Source organism: Amblyomma maculatum, chromosome 11 (assembly GCF_055883805.1).
Source record: "Amblyomma maculatum isolate TAMU_Amacu chromosome 11, ASM5588380v1, whole genome shotgun sequence".
NCBI classification, from domain to species: domain Eukaryota; kingdom Metazoa; phylum Arthropoda; class Arachnida; order Ixodida; family Ixodidae; genus Amblyomma; species Amblyomma maculatum.
This window is the reverse complement of record NC_139354.1, coordinates 86,129,856-86,136,979: the sequence shown is the minus strand read 5'-3', so window position 1 is coordinate 86,136,979 and position 7,124 is coordinate 86,129,856.

The following is a 7,124-nucleotide window of genomic DNA, read 5'->3' as shown; positions in this document are numbered from 1 at the left end:
TCGGTCCATAGTGTTCATGCTTACCTCATTGTGCACTCGAAGGGATTTTACAGTGAAGAATACGTTTGAAATCATGCCCTGACTCAGGCGTCGAAGAAAACAGTGACATTCGTGAAATCATACCCAAAAGGTTGTAAGGGCATGTGTGCGTGCGTGTATGCAGTGAATTCCTAATGTTTGGCGAACGTTTTTTCTTAGAAGGAGCGGATGTGACGGCTCGTGCACCTGCGCGTGCCGGTCAGTGAATTATGCACAGCTGCCTGCAATCTCGGCCTGTGCAAGTGCACGAGGCGCGGACGCCGGTCAGTGACCCATGGACATTGCTGACCGCGCCACACCTGCGTCGAGTGAATGAGTGAGTGAGGTAAAAACGTTATTTAGCTCTAGATTGGCTTGTCTTCTGCGGTTTTCAGATGGCTTCGTCTATCTTCTAAGACAAAGGTCGGTTGCCCTTAGTCCAGGGCTCCGCTGGATGATGCTGCCAGTTGTGCTCGCCGATTCAGACCTTGGTCGGCTCGGCGATCACTGGAGAGCCCTCCCTCCCATAGCTCCGCACTCGGGTTTCTTATAACGGGTACCACGCTTATCCTCTGGCATGCCCACGTTATGCGGTACAGCGTGGGTGGTTCTTGGCACCAAATCTTCAGGGAGTTGTATGGTGGTGGGTACCGCTCTCTGCAGCCCTTGTAATGGTTTAGTATCGCCGAATAACCTTGGGATGCAGGTTCGTTCGCCTCGAGGTCACCTACGTTGGATGCGCGGTAATAATTGTGTACCCTCGAGCTATCCTGTCCGCCTGTTGGTTCCCTGATACTCCCGCGTGTGCCGGCGTCCATACCATCGTATGCTTGATTGGTTTTTCGTTTGGTTGTCGTGTTATGTGGCCCGCAGAGTGGAGTATGCGGAGCGCTCTGTGCCCGATTCTGCCGCGAAGATAGTTGCGGCATGCTGTTTGTGAATCTGTAAGGATTTTTAGAGACCGTTTAGATCGATAGCCCTCCGCTGCCGCTAGAGGAAAGGCCGCTTCCTCAGTCTCGACTATCGTACAGTCTTTTAGTGATACGCTGGTGATCTCGCGTAGCGTCGAGTCAATCACTGTTGTTACCACATTGCTTTTGTGCTGCCCCGCTGTTCTGGCGTATGTGGCTGCGTCCACGTATACCGTTGTTTCTCTGGGTGCTAATGTCTTTTGTAGATCTTCAGCCCTTGCCTCTCTGCGTGCTTTGTGTAGGTTGGGAACCATGTTCCTGGGTATGGGCGTTACTTTTAGTGTGTAGCAGAAGGCTCGGGCTGCGCCACGACTTGCGAGCCCGGGGTCTAGCCGCAGTTCAAAGTTAGACCCCCGACATCCTGCTTCCACGCCGAACAACTCATTCCTCTCTGCCAGCTGGAAACCAGAAAGTAGTGGCAGCCCTCGGCAATCCACTACTTGGCCGCGTCGAACATCCAGCCCTTCGCAGCCCGTGCAGCCCGCCACGCAGCAACGCAGCCCAGTGACGGCGAGCCGTAAGCGATACTGAGCCAGTTGCCATAAACAATTATGTAACTTGTATCCCGAGTCTGTGCCTCTATCTCCTCATGCCCAGTGTGGACCCAGGACCAATTTAAATAACTCGAGTCATGACAGTTTATAGGAAAGGATATTAGCAGTATCTCCAAGTTTTCTCTATGGACACCTAAACCGTGTTCTAAGGGCAGGGTTTGTTGTGGCTGTAGGAAGAAAGAAAAGAAAAAGCACGGGCCTACTACTGGCTCTATAGCTAAGCCGCCTCCGCTGCCTCGTTCAGACAGAAGAGAAAATAGAGAAGAAAAAGAAGGGGGAGAGAGAGACGCGCGCCGCAACAGCCGTTGTCCACCATATAAGTGGTGGTGGGTGCAATGACGGCCTACAACAGATAAAAATTCCGCAAGCGGCGTTCACCTACCAGGGGTTGTGGCTGTAGGAAGAAGGAAAACAAAAACATTGGTGGTGGCTTAGCTTAGTTAAGCCTGGATATCACAAGAGAAAAGCGTCGTCGGTGTCACTCTGCCGGCTGCTTAAACTGGTGGTACGCACGCGTGATTCCGTTCTGTCACGGCTGATAGCCGCTTTTGAGATCCTCGCCTTAGCCGCTGCGCTATGCGCTCCCTCTTTCCTCAGGGGTCTCCGTCGCTTGTTTCTTCCGGAGCCTTTCCTTCCGCTCTTCATTTCTGCTCGACATCTGTATTGCGTCCTCGCGAAGTTCGGCCTCCCTCTGTCGCCGTTTAACAAGGCGAGCCTCCCGCTCTTCCGGCGTTTCAGCAGCTCGTTGTGCCCTGCGTTTCGCGTTCTTCTGAGCCAATTTCAAAGCCGCCACTTCAGTATCGTCTTCCATGTCGCCTGCCTGCGTTTCCTCTCAAAACATTAATATATACCCGCAGTAGCGGAGAGGGCGGCAGCGGTGGCTCCTACAGCCCGCGAATCTCCCGTGACGTCACTCAGTTCAGCGTATGAGCGGAGCCCACGCCTCCGGCGAAGGTCAACCGGCGTGCGCACAGCTGTAGCTATTCTGAGACCATGGCATACGCGAGACTCGGAGTTGACCAGCCTAGTGAAGCTTTTCGCTTCAAAAGGCATGGGCCTTCTACTGGCTCTGTAGCTGAGCCACCTCCACTGCCTCGTGCGGACATAAGAGAAAATAAAGAAGAAAGAAAAAGAAGAGGGAGAGAAAGACGCGCGCCGCAACATCCATCGTCCCTCACCGAAGCAGTGGCGGCTGTAATAACAGCCTACAACAGATAAAAATTTGGTGGCAGGCTAACCAAGCGGCGGTGACCTACCTCTCCCAGCCCCATCAGGGCCAGGATGCGCCATGCTCCTCCTAACCTACCAGGGGAAATTGGGAGTGAAAGCAGAAATAGCAGAAAGAGTAGAAAGATAGGAAGAGGTGCCATAGTGGAGGTCTATGGACTTATTTCGACCACCTGGGGATCTTTAACCTGTACTGACATCGTATAGCACACGTGGGCCTCTTCTATTGGCTCCCTCGAAACGCTCTCGCCAGTGTTGCGGATCGAACCCGGTCACACGGGCGCAGTAGTCGGGCATCAACCACTGCGCCACCGCGGCGGCATTGATATGAAAACGTGGCCTTAATCGTATTAAGTGTATGTGTTCACGAATCCGTAGTGTCCACCTAAAGGTGAGTGAGTAGTCTTCATTACACAGAGGAGTTGGTACATAGGCCTTTTAAGGGAGAAAGGTGGTAGGGTAAGACAGCCCAGATTTCGGTGTCAATGCCTGCTTCACTTGCAAACTCCCAGGGTGTGGTGGTGGTTGAAACATTAACTATTAAATAGTCGCAGAGAGGTGATTGGGTTAAAGCTTGAGCGGTCTCTTCCCCTCACAACATTTGGCGAAGCCACTATTTCGGGTCCCCATTGGCAAGCGACGGCGCAAATGTCCGTTGAATTAAGGCCTTTTGAGCCTTGAGGTCTTGTCTGCCGAGCAGGGCTGCCTCCCAGTGCTCTCTGGTGGGATTGGGGTTGGGGGAAATGATTTGGCTCTATTGGCACGCCCAGACCATGTGGAAGGTGTCAGCCGCCTCTTCACAGTACTGGCATACACCATCAAACGGTGGGTTGAAATGTTTAAGCACTGCCGTGTACTGTACACTATTGGTAAAAAATTTGATGAGGCGGCGCTCGTCAGCGCGATCCAGTCCCTTAAGGTGCATCCACACGACGGACCACGGACTGGGCCGCGGACCGGTCACGTGGGTTGGACCGCGGATGATCTGATCCGCGACGACATCCACACGGCGGGCCCAGAGAGCAGACGACAGCGCGGACCTGGAGGGGTACTCTCCACCCCGCGTCTCGCCGATCTCCTTGTAGCGCACTGCTTTTGAGAGTACTCGTCAAAATGGAGGCCGAGTGGAATCGGCAGCTGGCTGCGTTCGCTCTAGCAGTAGCTATTGACGACGAAGAGGACTTGCGTGCTTGCAAACGGCGATGCTGGCAGAAAGACTGGATATACCGAAAGAATCTCGGTGTTCAGAACCAGCTCTACAAAGAGCTGCTGTTTTCAGACCCAGGCGAGTACCGGCGACTTCTCCGCGTCACTCCGGAGCAGTTTACGCAGCTGTTGTCGCGCGTCGGACCCAGGATTGCGGGACAGGAGACTGTGATGCGCTCACCGATTTCGCCGACGACAAGACTGCAAGTCACTCTTCGCTACCTTGCGTCTGGTTAGTAACGTTTGCTCTGAATTATTATTCCATGGCTGTGCCGCTAGGTCTGCAAAGCTTCGCATTCTATGGCACACACGCAAAACACACGCAGGAAGCTTAACGCTAATATATTTGTAACGCTAAAAGCAAACTTGTCATCTCCATGCGCTTACACTAGTTACACCTGCAGCCAGCTATAAAGTACACTTGGAATGTAATTCAGCAGAATGGAAAGTTGGGTAGTTGAAGGCTGTTCATGATGAATAAGTGGGCGCGAACGGAACGTAGGCACAAAAGGAAGCAACAATCTTCTAGACTCTGTAAAGTCCTCGGAGTGGTTTTCGGGATATCTGACTTGGAACGACACCATTGAATATCTTGTTTCAGCACATACTCACACACAGTCATTGCTAACAGGAAATTAAAAAATAAAAGGTGAGAACAATCCAGTGACAACTAGAAGCAGTCTTGTTTTTATTTTTTTTTAGCTGAGTGTTATACGTAACTTTAGATTGAGGTTCCACATTTTCTAACAAATGCCTTTTCATTTTCTAGGAGAGAGCCACTACTCGCTGAGCCGACAGTTCCGGTTGGGACATTCAACAGTTAACGAGATTGTCCCAGAAACCTGTGACGCAATTTACCAAGAGCTCAAAGGAGACTACCTGAAGACCCCCAAAACAGAAGGAGCCTGGCAAGAGGTGATGAAAGGGTTCAGGGAGAAGTGGCAATTTCCAAACTGCCTAGGTGCCATGGATGGGAAGCATGTTGTTATTCAGAAGCCACCACGATCGGGGTCCATATATTTCAACTACAAAACATCATTCAGTATAGTTCTGTTTGCTGTGGTGGACGCAGCGTACAAATTTATATATCTTGACGTGGGAGCTCCAGGGTCGCAAGGCGATGCTGGTGTTTGGCAGACAACACCACTCCAACAAGCTATGAAGGCCAAGAGGGCCAATTTGCCTGAATTGGTCAAAGTGGCAGCTACGCCAGATATATGTCTGCCACCTGTCTTCGTAGGTGATGATGCCTTTCCTATAGGAAAGAACCTCATGAAGCCATATGGAGGCATCCTCTTGTCAGCTGACCAGAGAGTCTTCAATTACAGGTAAGCTCCGAGGTACATGCTATGAATTTTTGAGAGTGCCAGTGTATTACAAGCTGGAGACTAAAATAGCTAAAGCATAAACCTTGGCATTTTCGCAGTGCCACAAATTGTCAAAATACCTGGCAAACAGCACTCTCAGACACAATCTTAACAGCCACAATCAATCAGTAGGTACTGTACATAATGCACACACTAACGAAATAAACATACCACTTAATAGATTACCGTGTGTTTCACTGTGAAACCATTAATGTAAGGGTGAAAATATTTATTGCATTGTGCTTCTTGTGTCAAAGAAGGTGTAGTAGCATGCATGAGTGCCCGAAAGGACGCCTCTCTCGCCTTTAACCATTTACTATGAAAAGCTGAATGCTGTCATGTATTTCATCATTTGCACTTTGATTTATAGAGTAAAAGGGTACGCTCTTGGCCAGAGTAATATGCAGCACTCTGATTCTAACTCGAGCATTACATAGGATAGGAATGCTTCTTCTATGTTCATGGTATACCAGCAGTCATCGTCATATATGTATGTAATACCCCCTGCAGAGGGTTTCAAGGAAATGAAACGACTGAAATGCCATTGAATTTTCTCTAATGCGAGGCAGCTATGACTGCCTGTGCATGCTGTGGATTACAATGGTTGTGATTACTCTTCCCGTGGTGTCGTTTCCATTTCTTTCACTTACCCTGCCCTAGCCGGGTAGTCCAGTCTTTTATCAAAATGAACCAAATAGCCCACAAGGCTGTTCTATGACGAGTGCATGACCTTTCTTTTTTAAGTTGTCAACCTTCATTTTGCTTTATGGCATAATTTGTGTTTTACAGGCTGTCCAGAGCTCGGAGGGTCGCCGAAAACGCCTTTGGGATTTTGGCAAATCGCTTTCGGTGCCTGCACACAGTAATTGAAGCAAGACCGGACAGAGTTGTACCTGTCGTCTTTGCAGCTTGCGCCCTGCACAATTTTCTCAGCCATGAGATGCAAGCTCCACTGGAACATTGTGTGGAAGATGCTAATGGCCACGACCACACATTTTTTGGCTTGCAACAGGCAACACGTGGACGACCCAATGCATTTGGGGCTGCTGTGCGTGAGCAGCTGTGCTCATACTTTAAGGACAGAGGTGCAGTGCCGTGGCAGCGAGACTCTGCTCACCTCAACAGCCACCTCACAGATAGAGTCTGCTGAAAAAAAAATCCAGCCAGATGACATTTTTTAATCATCAACATCAAGGCGTGCAGTGCCATGGTAGTAAGGCCACTGATATTGGCCGCTGCAGCACATAATGTTTTAAATAAATAAATAAACATTCAGCATCTTCATTCACCTGCATTCAAGTGCCTCTCGATGACTTCTAGAATTTCCCTTTGACATTTCACTTGTCTGGTGGTGCTCATCTGCTTCATTAGTGCACCAGCATAATTAGCAAAATGTGTTGTTGCATCAGGGACAGGTGCCTTTGTAACGCATTGGCCAGGGTCTCGAGAGCCGTCTGCCTTCTACTAAAAATTGCATTTGATGCAGCATTTCCTCTACCATGCCTCGATTGTTTTGCTGGTGGAGTGGGTGCTCTATGTCCACTGTGCTGTGGTATAGCTGCATCTGCGCCGCTTGAACCTGGCTCTAACTGCAGAGGCTCCATGTCATTTTCTGCATCACGCTCGTCTGGCATCTGGCATGCGGCAGGGCTTGATGTTGCCAGAAGATACTCTTCAGGCAATAATACAAGCACATAGCATCAAGGTTACTTGCCAAACAGCCGTGAATACAAAAAATAGATCATTTCTATGCAGGAAAACTTTGCGGCTTTCGGAATGGT